Source organism: Phyllostomus hastatus, unplaced genomic scaffold (assembly GCF_019186645.2).
Source record: "Phyllostomus hastatus isolate PE091 unplaced genomic scaffold, TTU_PhHast_1.1 phas_contig_80, whole genome shotgun sequence".
Classification (NCBI taxonomy): Eukaryota; Metazoa; Chordata; class Mammalia; order Chiroptera; family Phyllostomidae; genus Phyllostomus; species Phyllostomus hastatus.
Window position 1 is genome coordinate 32,263,744 of NW_025333960.1, and position 17,367 is coordinate 32,281,110.

Genomic DNA, 17,367 nt, shown 5'->3' on the forward strand with positions numbered 1-17,367 from the left:
CTATTTTCTATTTGCATCTGGGGAGAGTACATATCTTAGTTGTGTTGATATTGCTTCATTCAACTCTAGTTAGAGGGAGGGAGGGAGAGGAGGAGAAAGAGAGAGAGAATATGAACGAGAATTATACATGACACAGTTACATGATACAGTCACTGGTACTCTAAAACTGACAAAGAGGGTCAACAGTTCTGCAAAAAGAACTTAACCTGGAAAACCAGGAAAAGAAATCTCTTTTATGTTTATGGTGATCTCAGAGAGACTATAGGGTTGGGGAAGGGAGGGAAGAAATAGTGATTCATGCCAGCAATTTTGTCCCTTATGATCTCATTAACTGCTGGAACTTTTGATAATTGAAATATTTGCAGAAGTTGGAAATAGACACACATTTAAATATTTACATATTATTCAGAAATTCATAATGTACTAAAATACATTTTAAGAAAATTCTATTGATTGCCTCCTTAAAACCTATTGCCAATTTCAGCCCCCGCTTTTCCTCCCCACTGTGGATGTTAGCATGTTCTCCCAGGCTCTCTCGATGATGGCAGTGGCTGTGTGACCCAGTTCTGGCCCAGAAGGCATAAGCAGATATTTGTTTGGAACAGAGAAAGGCATCTGAAAAGGGTTTATTTCCTGATAAAAAGGGACAAGTGGAGCTTGTATGGACTTTCTTCTTCACCCTCCTTCTCTCTTTAATATAAAGGTGATGTCTGACACTGAGGGCAATCATGTTGCAAAAATGAGGTAGTGCATACAACAGAAATGCCAAGGCAAACCCATCTTGACCATGAACTACTAAACCAATACCAGCAGTCATCCCTTTCTTACCTTCCTATAATGTGAGATAAATAAATCTCCACAATTTAAACTGATACAAAAGTAGAGACTTCTGTTCCTTGCAGATAATCCTGAAATCAGCAGAGCACCCTCTCCTCATCTAACAGGCAGGAGGTGGGTTTAACCATATGATAGTTTGCAGGTTAAGCAGGTACTGAAGGTTCATGGCACACAGAGTGTTAACTTCTTTGCCACCTCAGCCCACAATGGATTTCATAGCCCAGGTTTTTGGTTGGAAGTACAGAAAAAAAAAAGCCCTTAAATTATCTCCCAAGGAAAGGATATTTCCTGAGTCAATCAGTGGCCTGTTATTGAACCCTGGGTAAGGAATTTTGATCAGAATTCACCAAGGTCTGGAACCACGGAGATTCTTTCCCCATTCCACCTGACCACCCAGTCTCCCGTGTCTGCTTCGCTCAACTCACCTGCTTCATTTCTTTCTCTCTCTCCAAACATTTGTCATCTGCATCTTGATTTATATAATTTAAAACAAAATAAACCAAAGAGATAAACAAGGGTTGTCCCTGGATAGCTTAATTGTCACCATAGTATTAAAGCCAAAGATGATACTTTTAGCTGAGAAAACAGATTTCTAATGTTATGGCTGGCATAACAAAATAGCACAGAGTGGATGGTTTAAAGAACAGAAATTCATTTCTCATAGTTTTGAAGTCTAGAAGTCCAAGATCAAAGTGTTGGCAGGACTGGTTTCTTCTTAGTCTTTCTCTGGGCCTAGCAGATGGTCACTTTCCCATATCCAAATTTCCTCTTCTTATAGGGACACCAGTCAGATTGGATTAGGACCCAACCTGACAGCCTCATTCTAATTTAATTACTTCTTTAAAGGTCTCAACTCCAAATACAGTTGCATTCTGAGGTACGAGGATTAGAGCTTCAACATATGTATTCCATGGGAACACAATTAAGCCTATAACACCCAGTCTTAACTATGTCCTCTTCTTACTAAAAGACCCACTCTGTGACTGAAGTTGGAAGAATGTGGCATGCAAAGAAAAGAAGGCAAAAGGACATTTGGGACACAAACTATGAAAGATTCTGCAACTATTTCACTCCCACTTCCTCCTACGTAAAAATTGCTACCCTAAGCAGAAGGGTAAATCAAGCTATTAATTATAGTTGATTAGACAGTTAAGACAGATAAGTTCAACGGTACCTTCAAGATGTATACATTAAGTGTCCAACATGTGACAGGGACAATATGTGCTACAGCATTTTAGGGGAGAGGATGAATAATTGAGCTGAATTTAGAGAGAAAGACCTTAAGATGAAATTGACCAGGAAGAATGATTATTAATTCAGCAAGTGGCTAGGAAGGAGAGGAGTTTCTAGAGGTCTGGGAGAGCATCAGTGAAGCCAAGGGGCAGAATAAAAGAATGACTTCCCCCAGGACTAGGGAGGCTATTATTTTGATACAAGGGACTTTGTACAGAGAAGAGTGACAAGCAAGACTGGAAATATGTCTTGGGATAAGATTGTTGGGCTTTTCGATATCATTTTGATCTGTGTCTCTTCATGAGTCTCGCAAGAGTTAAACAGAACATTTTTTGGTTGGAATTTTCTGATGTCTCTGAGTTGACCATCTAAGCTCTCCTCCTGAATTAATACAGGGTTTGGGGTGACCTGGAAGGTCAACTCTTAAGATAATTAGTACTAAAGAGCTGCACTCTTGCCATGCTGCCATTTCAGTCTTCTCACAATCTAGCAATTTTTCATGATAAATTGAATCTAATAACATATTTTTCCAGCCAAGATACATGGTGGATCATTGTCTTGTCACTTTGAAAAAATGTTTGGGATTTTTTTCTCTAGTCCAGACTTCATGATATAGCAGGTGAAAAATCTACAGTTATGTCAAAGCAGACACAAATATAACAATTTCCTGCAACATGGGCTTGAAAAATCAAGTCTCTGAGCAAAACAATCCATGGATATTACCTGTGCTTCATGACTTAAAATTCGGTTTGTTGTTAGTTTAGTTTTTAGGGTCCCTTTGAAGACAGACAAGTATAGCTGTGAAGAGGCTATAAATGAAAGATACCACAGTCTCTGCATGGTACCAAAAATTTACTCAGTTCAAGTGTGTTGAAGGGACACTTGGATTCTTAACTTGCATCTTTATCCTGTATAAGCCAAGGCTGTCTGTGATTCCAAAGAGAAGTGTGTATAGTGAAAACAGATCACAACACAGGGTTTGCAATCCAACAAGTGAGGTAAATTTTGGCTCTGTCAATTAACTCGAATGATCAGGGTTAAGTCATCTAGCCTCCTTCCACCCAGTTTCTGTATTAGAGTGTGTAAAATACAAAGTCTAGTAGTGCTGAAAATGTGAAACGAACATAATAAATGAAAAGCACAATGAATGCCCTGCCCATAGCAAGTGCTCACAAATTTACATATTTATAAAATACCTTTTGTCTCTGTATTCAAGACACCAGTTTAAAATGGACACTTTCTTTTTAATGCAGAGAATGAGAAATTTTCAATTTTTTCCCCTTTGAAGACATATATACTTAAAGAAAGAAAGAAAGATGAGGCCATTTCCGGAGTCCAGCCTTCAGACAAGCCATTTCCAGTGCGGAGCTGGGGGTGGGGGCCAGAGTTAGATGATGGTGGGCGCTAGGCTTCAGGCATTTCTGCTGCCAAACTTGAGCAAGCTGCCCTAGTGCAGGCTCCCTTGTGCCACTCTGGGACTGTAAACTGTGGCAGCATGTTGTAATGCACTGTGGACTCTCCCAAAAGGGTTGTTTCACGTGCTGCACCGCTCGTTTTGATTGGTGCCTTTTATAGAATCCAAGGCTCCCTCTCCTAGCTGGTGGGCTGTCCCCGGCAGGATGTTTTCCACCTGTGCCTTGCCAGCTACACATGCAATGGCTACCAGGGCTGCTCCAATGATGATGTTCCAGACTTTAATGCCTTGCAACCACCTCAGCTTTGAGCAGAAGACTCACACCTGGGACTCAGCTCAGCTTTACGACATTGAGCAGGGAGTACAGGTAAGGCAGAGGAATTTTGCAGCTTGTATATGTTTAACAAAACAATGGCCATTTTTTTTTTAGTCCATCCTAGAGATGCTAACTTAGTTTACAATGAGCTAATTAGGGCATGCCCTGTTTCTCCTGTCCTGGCTCTGGCAAAACCTCCTGATCAGTTTTTCCACATGGATGTATATCATGGAAGAGGAACAGTGTTAATTGAATGGGAAAGCTGGAGGCTATTCTGTAGTGGCAGGTGTTGCTGCCACCACTCATTTTAGGGGTGAACATTTCTGTTCAAATAGTCATTGTCAATTTGTTCCTGTGGTAAACAGGAGGCTGCAGTATGTCAAATTTCTTATTACTAAGAAATTTGTTTTAAAAATATCTTAGTATCTTATCTCCAACACTCATCTCTAACTTCATGTTCTAGAGGAAGACCTTGGCAAAATCAATTATCAGTGTGTGTGTATTTCTAGTATATTTTACTTGCTTTCTTATTAGCACCAACCAGGAATTTTTAAAACCTCAGAGTAAATTTTCAAAATGTAAGTACTTTTCTCTGTTCACTAATCCTTAGCCACTTCTAATCTGATTCACCAATAGATTAGCCAGTGTTTAATTTGGGACATTCCGTCTTTCGTAGATCAAGATATTATTGTACATCATTCATGCCTTTAAGGAGTGGACTTTGGCTACTTTCTAAGGAAAGATGTAGACTAGTGGTTATTATTTCGAGTTTATAACCCTGTTGTAAGCATCTTGTGTTATCATGTCTTTCTGCTGAAGATGGGAAGACTGGGCCTGGATCCTTAGAGGTCAGAATTGCCTTAGTTTGATTCTGTTTCCTGGCTTCCAAGAAGTGACTTACGTTCAAAAGAAATTAAAATATCACAATCTAAAAAGAAAATTTTTATTGTAAAATAAAACTCAGAAACACAGATATAAAAAAATGACACCACCACTACCACCACCAAAACAGAAAATCCCTCAATATGTGGCTTAGTGAATTATTATTACAAAGTAAATTTTATTCTGGTCAAGAAGCATAGTTTTTCTAGCTACCTCTAAATACTTGCCATGTGTCTGGTCTCAACTGCAATGCCCTTATTGCTTCATGAGTAACTATTGTCCTGCATTTATAGTAATATTTTTCTTGCATTGTTAATAGTTTTACAACCCAAATATGTTTTAGCAGACACTGTGGTTTATCTTACTCATACTTTATATTTTAATAGTTTAAATTTTTTTTTGCTATAGATTTCCCTACTATTCCCTTTATTTGCTGAAGAACCTGGACCATTAGACCTATAGAGTCTCCCACAGTGTGTATATGGCTGCTGCACACACAGCACAATTCACAAAGTCCAAGTCTCTATAGTTCCAGGAAATTGGCAAGCGGGACCAGGTATTGGATCAGACTAAAATGCAGTCCCTTTGGCAAGACTACAGGCACTGTTTGGCAAGCCTGTGTGAAGTACATTATGTTTGGTTGTCCCTTCTTTTGATCTTAGCAACCATTGATGATTAATGCCTATGTCTGTTTATTAAATACAAGTTTCAAACTGATGACATTCTAATTTTATCGTGTCTGTTTTTGTGTATAAATTGCTATAGTTTTATAAGGAGACGTGTCCCTTAATTTACCAGCTGGTTACCCAGTGGTATAAGTTTATATTAGAGAGACCAAATAACAGCTTGATTATTTTCCTTTGTTTACCCATTTCTAGGATAATGAATTGCTTTCCTAATGATCTTATCAAGGTGACCAATTTAAAAAATATAATTATGAAATCATGGTTTTTAACATGTATGTAGATTCTATTCCACTGTGAGTATTATCATTATTGAAGCATGCACTGTACCCTATATGGCCAATGGGAGCTTCTTCCATGACATGACTTTTGTAGTTTTTAATAAATTAAACTGCATTAGTATTATAAGTACTATAAGACTCATCTTGTGTGTTTGCTACCCCAGGCTGGGGACCAGCTGTTTCTGCAATGATTCCTGATACTTTCTTTTAGTGAGAAATGGTGTTTTAGGACAATATGAACATTTTGGATGCTTGTATCTAGTGGATTGACACACATAAACACACATGTTAACACACAAACATGTATGTACACAAGATCAAATAAACTGCATCATGGGTTCATATTGACATTTCCAATTACATTTTCAGACTATAGAACTTATTACATTTGTATCCTTTCTTCCAAACAGGGAGAAAGGAGTCTTCATCACAAAGAATCCTGCCTTTCAAGGACAGAGGGATGATAGAATTGAATCGTATCAGGATTACTCATTTTGCATGACATAAGACAGACATAACAGCATCAGAATAACAGTGATAATGTTACCACCACTATTATTACAAGAGCCATTAAAATTATGTCTAACTAGGCTTTCTTCATTTTCTCCTCATTTTTCTAATAGTTGCATTTTATCTTGTCAGAATGAAGAAGGCATATTCAAAAATAATAATAATTGTTATGATGGTTGTTATAGGAATCTATAATATATCCAAGTTCATAGTACTATGTAGTAAAATTTTACTGTATTCAATTAAAATTAACTTTTTAAATAAAACTGTGATAAAAAAGAATTTAGATGAAAGTTACTAACACTGAGAAAGAACATTGAAAATACATATAATAGGAATTGCTGATTTAAAAGTATAGCAAAAGGAACAAAAGAAATACTAAAAATCAATAACCCAAAAAAGTTCTACACAAATTTCATATAAACATTTAGTGTGTATTTATATTTGAAATTGAATATTGAAACAATATAGCATGTAGCTGAGAATATTGACCTAGAACAACAAACACTAAAACATACTCGAGTAAAAGTACTGGATTTTAAGTTAAAAAATTCTTTTGGCATCTAGAAAACCATGTGATTTATAATGAAAATTTAAACAAGTTATTAGCATTTTTGCAGTGCTTATTTATTCCATAAGAAAATGAAATGATATGTTTAAATCATGAGAACAAAATGTGTGTGCCAAAGATTTTATACCCAGCAAATCTGACTCTCAAGAACAAAAGGTGCTGTTATTAGCATGTAGATTAAAAATCGATATTGTTGCAGTGAATATATTCTCAGAAATCTATGGAAGAATGAGCTTTAGACAACCAAAATAACTAGAGAGACATTGACATAGACTCAGCAATGCAAAAACATATGTGGTTATTTATAGAACTAAGGATAGGTTTCTAATTTGAATTCATTTTGGTTACAGAACATACTTTGATGGCAGTTATTTGAAATATGTTAAACTTCATTTTATGTATCAAGATATTTATCTTGGTGAATATTCCATGTTCACTTGAAAAGAATGTGTATTCTGACATTGATGGTGGAGTGGTCTATAAGTATCAGTTAGAGATCCAGTTGGTTGCTTGTTACATTCAGGCATTACATTTGTACTGACTTCTGTGGCTTCTCATTCTGTCATTATTTAGAGAAAAGTGTTGAAGTCTTCAACTATAATTTGGGGTTAGGCAATTTCTCCTTTCAGTTATGTATGTGTTTTAAAGTTTTTTGCTTTTTTTTAGGTCTATAACCAGTTAAGTATTTTATGTCTACTTGATTAACTAAGTAACCTTAGTACTACATAATGTTCCTGTTTATCATTAATAACTTTATTGCTCTAAAATTCATGCTATTTGATAGTCAAATAGCTACTCTTGCTTTCTGTTGATTAGTATTTATATGGGAATGTGATTTTAATTTTTTAAACATTTAACTTATCTCTATCAACATTTTGAGAGTGAGTTTCTTCTAGATAGCATGTAGATGGTGTATTTTTACATCTGTTCTGAAAAACTCATTCGGCTCAAATGGAAGTATTAAAACATTTGGATTTAAGTTTAGTATTTTATTTCACTTTATTTTATTTTTTGTTTGTTTCTTCTGTTTTTAATCCTTCAATTTTCCTTTCCTGCTCTGCCTTCTTTTAGATTAAATTTACATTTAATATAAATTTAATCATTGAGTTTTTGACTAAATTTCTTTGTTGAATTTTAGTATTTTCACTATGAATGACAATACTCATACAAAACGTTTTACAGTCTACTAGAAATTAATATTTTTTGACTTGATGTGGAATTTTATGACATGGGTTTTATTACCTTCCCCCCCTATGTTATGGTTGTCTCATGTATTATGCTCATGTATATTGGAAACCCAATTAGAAAATGATATAATTTTGGGCTTCAACCATCAACTGGATTTTAAACAACTTGAGAAGAATAGTCTATTATATTTACATATATATGTACACACACACACACACACGCACACACTTTCCATTTCTTATCTGTTATTCTATTCCCAGTTTCCTGCTGGCATCATATCCCTTCTGTCTCAAGACTTTCCTTTAGTCACTCTTGAGAGCAGGTCTGCTAGTGATGGTTATTTTTTTTTAGTTTTTCTTCACCTGAAAATGTCTTTATTTCACTTTATCCCTGAAGGATATTTTCATTGAATATAGAATTCTGGGCTGACAGCTATTTTCTTTTAGTAATTTGAAAATATTCTATTTTTCTTGGCCGCCATGATTTCTGAAAGGGAAATCTGTAACCATTTGGATAATTTGTTATTTTTCTTTGGTTGCTTTTAAGAGTTTTCTTAGTCTTTACTATTTATCAGTTTATGGTGTACCTGGACATGGATTCATGGATTTTGTTGTTGTTTATTCTGTTTACACATCTACCCAAATCTATAGATTTATACCTTTCCAAATTTGAGTTTTTCAGGTTTAATTTCTTTAATTTGCTTGCTATTTATCACTTTCCTCTCCTTCTGGCACTCTGGTAACACAGATGTTAAATCATTTGATATTGCTCTATAAATTGCTGAAAAATTTTGTTTTCAATATTCTGTTGCTCTGTTGTTAAGACTGAATAATGTCTATTGATCTTTTATTAAATTCATTAATGTTTTTAATCCATCCTGCCCCTGATCCTTTTGAGTCCATTGAGTATTTTATGTTTTCTAAATTTTGGATGTTGTCGTTCAAGTTCTAAAACATCAATCTGATTCTTCTTTACATCATTCATTTCTTTGCAGATAATTTGTGATTTTTCCATATTTAAACAGTGTTCACCTGACTTCTTAGAATATAGCTATGATAGCTGACTGGAAGTTTTTGTTAATTCCAACATCTGTGTTATTTTGAGGTTGGCATCCCTTTATTGTCTATTCCACTGAAAGTTGATTTTTTTCATGGTCTTTTGACTGCCAAGTGATTTTTGAATTGTATCTTTGTCATTTTGATTGTGTTATAAAATTGCATGTCTTCATTAGATCCTAAAGAGGGTGTTGAATTCCTTTATTTTCTTTAAGCAGGCAATATTTCATTAGGTTAAGCCCACAAATGCCAGCGTGCTTTCTGTGAGCTGTTGTTACAATCAATGCGAATTTAAGTTTCAAAGCTTTTCCAGTGCTATTTGGATGCTACTAGTTTGTGCTCCACTCAAGTGGCCAGTGTAGAATCTGGGCAGTTTACTAATCTATAGCTTAATCCTCAAGGTCTTGTCTATGTTTAGAGACAAATTCTTATATGCACCACTCATAAGTGAGCCCTGGTCATCAATCAACACTTAAGGGAATTACTGTATTGAAATTTCTATTCTATGCAGTCTAGTTACTGTCTACATTCTGAGATCACCTTTCTCAGTCCACTGGCCAGAGAGATGGGCCTATCCTTTCTCTTCCTTTTGGTTGGTGCAAACTGTAGGGATTTGTCCCTCACTTTTGAAGCCACAGTTCCTTTAGTCAGAATTAAGTGTTCCTATTCTCAGAGTTGTTGGTGCCTTCCTCTTCCTGGGCCTGTTCCTACTGCCAATAACTTACCATCTTCAACTATGGTTGCTAGGGATGGAAAGTCACCTGAGGTTTCTGCATGAATGCATCCAGTCACTGGGTCACAGAAATGTAGCCAGGAGTAGAACTAAGGTTGTGACTTGAATTAGGAAGTAGTCTGTGGAAGATGGATCAGTAATGGAGAAATTAGACTGTTAGAAGAATCAAAATAATAGAATGAAGAAATATGTACAGAATGGAATTGATTGAAAAACTCATGACAGTAAGCCCACAAATACTGGTCAAGGGATAGTATGTACTTTCTATATGTAGGTTTCTATACACGTCTGTGTCATGTTTGGGTTAGAGAAGATTCTGTGGGGCTTAATAATAACATTTCAATGGTTTGGATGCACAGCATTGTGTCTAACTGATTCTGTCTTCAGCCTACAGTTCTCTCTGTCCTATTAGGATATATCCAGAACTTAAAATTCAGCTTAAAATTCAGCTTAACACACAAATGTGTCACTCAAAACACATTTAGACTTTTTACTCTATGCTTCTATTCAAGTGGTTACTCTTCTTCTATTATCCTTACCAACCCAAGCTCATGATACTTCATCTACATTCTCTAATAACTCTCTCATAATGTTCTCCTCATCCTGATTATATTCCTTACTGTTTATTTTCTGCATCCTTGCTGTTATTCAAAGCCTTTTATTAATTGAAGCCCTCTGTTGATGGCTTCTGCAAAAACTCTACCCATCATTTTCCTCTGTTGTTTTTTCTTTCTACACATAGCACCGAGTATTGGGGCCACACATTTTGTCTCTTTGTTATAGCCAGTTTATTCCAAAGGCTGTTTCTTCCTCACTATCTTGAATTGGTTTCAGCTGGATTCATGATACTATTAGTTTTCCTCTACAGCAAGATTTGTGAGCACCTAAAGTACAGAAAAAACATCTCAGCAGTGTCCTGCATAACAGTAAGGCTATATGCTTACAGGGTCCTTGTTGATTATAGATATTTACAATCTCATATTCTTTCTTGTATGTGTTGATAATAGTTTAGTGATGGGCTTCAGGCTTTTTAATGGCTTTTAAATACAGAGTTCTCTCCCTCCTGAGAGAGGTGAATCATTGAAAACAATGGGCAAGGAATGCAAGTTAAAGCAAGGTGGGCCTTGAGCAAAAACAGGAAGATTTAGGATACCTGTGGAAAGACAAGTCAGCATTATATAGAGACGAATTAATACTTTGGGATTAAACTGTCTGTGAAGGATAGAAGCATAGCAGACTAAAAATAGGCTTGGAGTAATTCAGAAGCTAATCAGGCTCTGTCACAGATAAAATTAATAAGTAAAAAAGTTTTAACAAGACATTAGCTCTCTGAATAGCCCAGAAGGTCTGGGGAGGGAAATGAGAGTATCATGGCTGCAGCATTAACATCACTGTTACTAGGTTGGTGATGATTAATAGGACATGGGCCCAGGAGGAGCAAGGTGAGCCTTCATAGGACAGCAGTATGTCAGGAGATGATGGTCTCAAATTGGATAGCAAAGGTGAACTCTCGGTTAGTAGGGACATCAGGACTAAGGATGCAAAACTGGGGCTGGGCCAGCCTGGATAGGAATAAGAGTTACACTGTGAACGAAATACAAGTAATAAAATAGTACATTGAGATGCAAATTTGTGACAAACAGCCATACCTGTTAGTCTTTGCTTTCCCTTCCATTCATATTTTGGGAATATCAGGCCAATGTTTCTTTTGGGTCCACTCAATTCAGATTTTATGATAACGAGTGAATTGAATCGATGAAGCAGAAAACCAGAGAAGTTCGTAATTGCTTCACCTGGGTAACTATAGGAATGTTTTATATCATTTATTATCAGAAGAAATTGATTAAAAGTTCACTACATTTAGAGTCTATTGCTAGGTATCATAGGAAATGAAATGGCAGCCTTAAGCCTAGGTTTTCAGAGGAGCTGACGATGTAGTGGAAGAGGAAACACCAACAGATTAAAATCACAGATAAATGAGTACAAAACTGATGACAGCCACACGGGATTGTGGAAGTACCATCTTTTGCACTGTGAATACATACTGATATTTTTAAACTGTCCCAGAGGGGATGAATATGTTAGTGAGGAGTATTTTTTGTACAGGTAAAGAGTTTTGAGGTATCAAAGGGAAGGGACATGATTTGGGGGGAAGAAAATGGTAAATTAAAAGGATGGATAAAAAACTTAATTTTCTGAGGTATTATGCTGGATGATAAAATGTGTTTGCATTTAGTGAATCATCCCTTTGTTTTGTAAAGTTCAACACATACTCCTAGAATTATATTAAAAATATTTCTGATATAATACACACTTTATCAACCAGCATAAATCTCTTAAACTTTCCAAAAGGTTATTTTTTAAATACAAGTTATAGAAACCTGTTTAAAATGGGCAGTAAGGTGAAAGGAATAGAGCATTTTTACATAACACATCTGGAAGTGGAAAGTCTTCAGACCTCATGCAGTCAGAACTCTAGCTCTGCTGCTCTGAGAATTTGCCTCAGCAATGCCCATTCTGCACGTTCATTTAGTCTTCTTTCAGGCTTCCAATATTGCTGCCAAAAGCAAATACTGTACGAAAGGGAGAACCTTACTTCTCAGTCATTTCTTTAAGAGAAAGAAAATAACATTCTCTAAAGCATCCGGAAACCTTATTTTTCTGATAGTAAATGTTCACATATCCATTTCTACTCCAAAAAATAGCAGGGAGTGTAGTATTAAGATGCTGTGCTTAGAAAAGCAGGAGCCCACCCCTGGAGCTGGGTTGAGATCAACATTTCCTCAATCAACTTGAGTTAAGATTGTAAACACGGGGGAAGAGATTTCTGAATACCACTGGGTTTCTGACAGGAAGCAGAAAGGAGAGAGTGCATCCTGGTGGGAAGTCAGTAGTGATTACAGTCCTGACCAGTGTGGCTCAGTTGGTTAGGCATTGTCCCACAAAGTGAAAGGTTGCCGGTTCGAATCCCAGTCAGGGCAAATGCCTGAGTTGTGAGTTTGTCCCCGGTTGGGGCACAATATGAGAGACAACCAACTGATGCTTCTCTCTTTCCTTTCTCCTTCCCTTCCCCTCTCTCTAAAAATAAATGGGTACAATAAAATCTTAAAAGAATAGTGACCATTACTATATCCAGAATCAACCTCTCAGAGTTCATTGAATAAATTCCTATTTTATTTTCTTATAGGCAGAAAAAACATTGAGCAGGAATTAAGGAGGCCTTGAGGTCAATTCTTATAGCAAATTAAAGAATTGCCTTTTATCTGTACTTTGTGGTTGTCCACTTTTCACAAGAATAATTCTGGTAGAAGCTAAGTCACTGGGTAGTTACGAAGGCAAAAGAGGTGAAGTGTGAGGATCACTTTATAGTCTCTTCAGTCTGTGAGGCTCTGTTCCTCCTGCCTCTTTGTGTTCCTTCACTCCTGTGTGCTTTTAGGGTTCCTAGATGGCCTTCAGACTGTTGGGAGTTGATTGCAATTATATCTCTTTTTCTTTGTCCTTTACCTGCCATCTTTTAATATAAAATTTAAGTACTCAAATTACTCCATCTTCACTGGGTGATTGTTCTAGGCCAGACCTGTATCTTTCCTGGAAAACTGCAATATGCATGATATATATGAATGCTATTGTATCTGTGTAGCAATTTGTACACATGACATTTGCAGCTGTTTACATGGGTTACTCTGTCAAAGCAAGGAAGGAGGGTATTGATGATGAAAGAAACAGAGGCATCAAAACCTCTCATCATTTACTTGCATCTTAGAAAATTCACCATCATAGGATTTTCTGGCACAGGGCCATCAACATGCTCCTGAAGGTCTGATGTTCTAAACTCAGAAAAGAAATTAGATGACAGAGCATCATCACCATCTTCACAACTTAGATCCTTACAGGAATGACAGAGGTAACCTATGCTGACTAGAGGTTCATGTCCTTATAGGATGATATTTTTATGCTGGGTTTTAACTTTCCTGCTTGAAATTTAAGTATCATTATGTGATTTAAATGGTTAGTTCAACACTATCCTCTATCTACACTTACATAGATGGATTTAATCTGTATTAATAAAGTCAAACTCAGTTACTCCAAAATGTGAGTAAATGCTCAAATTCTGCACTTGACAGTTCTCTACTCTTGTGTTTGATTATTTTGAGCTTTCTTATACCCTGTTTGGAATAATTTGGTGTTCCTAATTGTGCATTTTGGAAGAATTTCACTCATTTTATTCTTATTTCTATATGGCAAACTCAATTTTTAAGAAAGATAAATATTATCCCTTGTAAAATATACCTGAGGAGATGTATACAGATGGGACTTTTACAAACTTAACATATCACTCATAATCCACCTATTGCAGGGGGAGAAGATATGATCCATGGCTGTAACTTCCCATCTTGATAAAAGACAAAACAGATAGTTATGTCTTTTGGAGTAGGGATAGCTTCTTTGCATCACTGTATGAGTTAAATAATTGAGATTGCTGATAACAGCAAGATATTATTAAATTAAGACTTGTTTCAGGTATTAGAAAAAATAAAGAAGAATGACACTCAGATAACTGTTCTTTTAAAATACTATTCTTTTGAAAGTATCTGGAGGGAAAAAAGGACAACTTAAAACAGTAAAAATAATTTGCAGAGCTACTTGAGACTAAATGTAAACTGACAAAGAGTGAGTCAGGTTCTACTTCTTGAGTGATTTTGTTTTGCATCCCACAGAGAAAGGATGTTTTACAGGTATGAATATGGGATGCCCATCTGTTCATTTTTGTTTGTTTGTTTGCTTATTTGTTTAAACAACAGTAATTTATTTTCTCATAGTTCTGGTGTCTACCAATTCAAGGTCAAAGTGTCAGCAAGTTTGGTTTCTTCTGTGGCCTATGACTTGCAGATGGCTGCCTTTTCACTGTGTCTTCACCTGGTCTGTCTTTGAGCCTGTATTTCAACCTCTCTATTCAAATAAGCACTGTTAGTCCTTTTGGGATTTGAATACTTATGCCAAAGATTCTAGATCATTCCAGACATTTCTAGAACTTCTTATGAGCATTGCCACTAGAGTCAGTTTATAAACTAGAAAGAAATCATTGCATACATGATATCATTAAATTATGGCCATACTTCCCTTATGTATATTGTCCAATATATTCAAATGAGATTCTTTTTGTCTTTCCCTGAAGTTTTACACCAGATTTATAATAGATTGAACTCCAGTAGAGTTTTACTTATTAAAAATTTAAGCATTTTCAAGTGAAAATATTCTTAACATTACTTTGTTTAAGGCATATGGAAAATATTCACACAAAGTTGTCATGCATATTAACTTCTAATATGATATAAATTAATAATGAGATTAAACCAAGTAGTTGAGTGTCTGTATCTGTTTTATTTTTTAAGAATCATAGGTAATGTAGATGTTTGTTTAGTCCACATTATTTGTGAAGCAACCCTTTTGGCATATAATCATATTCCGCTAAGGGGCAAGGCTGAAACTATATGTATTATTTTAACTCTGACACATAGAGTGCTTGGAAGTTATTTTTACAACAAGAGAAAAGGTAAACAAACCAAAAAATTAATGATGTTTCTTGAAGCCATCAGGAAATCGAGATTTCAAGGGAAACTGCTTCACAAAAACCTAAAGGTGAATACAGGGAAGTAGTTGAGACCAGCTTACCTGAATGCAGAGACTGCTGGAGACGTAAACCAATAGGAATGTTCAAAAGGTAGTTTGGAGGAACTGTTGGAGACTGAGTGTGTACTAGCTTAAGAGTGAGAGACTCTGGGGGCTGCAGACATAGGAGGGCCCCTGCACTTTTGTGGGTTTTATCTTCAGGTATCTTACCAGTTTATCATGGTGAAGAGTCAAGAAAAATTATCTTACACCTTTTGCAGGGGAAGAGGAAAAGTAATCATTTTGAAATATACCCAGTACACTTTCCATAACAACCACATGCTCTCTGGTGATAAATACTTTATCAGAGATTTATCTCACCTAGGTGGGAAGTTCATTTACCCAATCTCAGCCTCATATAGCCTTCCTGTCTCACCTGAAGGAGGGAGAAAGAAGCACTTGTGAGGTCTGAAGCCGAGGGACACCATCCACTGAAGGACATATTTAATCATTATTTAAGATTATAGAATGCCTTCCTCCCCCCACTCATTATTACCATATTAAGAGCTCTTCAGTTTAAAACAGTGAATCACAGCTGATGTGGCTGCAAGGCTCAGACTCAACTAAGATACAGTTTTTATGAATATATACAGACAACAAGAAAAACAAAAGCAAGGACGCTGAAGGAATTTGAGGACCTGACACCTACAAGGATAGTTACAGCATCAGGCACAGCTCAGTTTCTAGCCAGGGCAATGTAAAACCTCACATGAAAGGCCTATTTGACTCAGTTCCCATTATCCAATATATTATGTGTATCTTTCAACAAAAACTTTGCAGGCATACTATAGGCAGTAGAGAAATACCATCCTAAAACACAAAGAAAGATCAGAACCAGTCAGATATGACAGACATTTTGGAACTATCAGACAGGGAACTTAAAATGTTTCTGATTGATATATAAAGCACTATAATTGAAATTAGCCAACATAGAAAACAAATGGGTAATTTAAACAGAGAAATGGAAACTCTAAGAAAGAATCCAAAAAAAATGCAGAACCTCAAAAACACTGCAGCAGGAAATAGCTTTGATGGACGATTCATCAATAGCTAGGGTGCAGATGAATGAAGGAGTAAAGACCTTGAACATATGTCAATAAAAACTTCCCAAACTAATATGAAAATTTTCAAAAAGAATGAAAAGACAAAATAGAACATGCAAGAACTGCGAGGCAATTTCAGAAAAGTGTAATTGGTATACTAGAAGGAAAAGAAAGAAAGAACAAAGCAGGAGAAATATTTGAAGCAATAATTGCTGAGAATGTTCTAAAATTAGTGACAGAATCAAAACCATAGATTCAGAATATTTACAGAGCATTAAGCAAGATAAATAACAAAAAAATGTATACCTAAGCATAAAATAGTCAAACTGTAGAAGACCAAAGACAAAGAGAAGATACTGAAAGAGGCCAGAGGAAAAATTGCTTTATATACATTGGGAAAAAATACTGGATTTACAGATGATTTTTCTCAGAAATTATGCAAAAAAGAAGAGAATAGGGTAAATTATTTTAAGCATTAAAAAATCCTAGAATTCTATATCTAAAAAGTATCCTTCAAAAATGAAGGAAAAATAATGATTTAACTCAGACAAACAAAAGCTGAGGGGATTAATTGCCACCTGACCCATCTTGTAGGACATGTTAAGAACATCTTCAGAGATAAGGAAAATCATATTTATATTTCAGACCCTTGGACCTGTGTGAAAAAGGGGGAGTAAATATTGGAGAAGAAATAAAGTTAAAATGAAATATCTTGTTGTTCTTACTACTAATTGATCTAATGATAGACAAAATTGCTTATGTTAGTTTTTCATACTATATAGGGAATAAAGCAACCCATCACCTCACATGTTTATCTTTTTTAGTGTATAAGAAAACTTAAGTTCTACTCTTTACCAAAAACATGCTTGTTTAAAATAATAACAGTACCAATGTATTGTATTTTTATAATATAAGGATAGATGAAATGAATGACAACTATTTTATATGGGA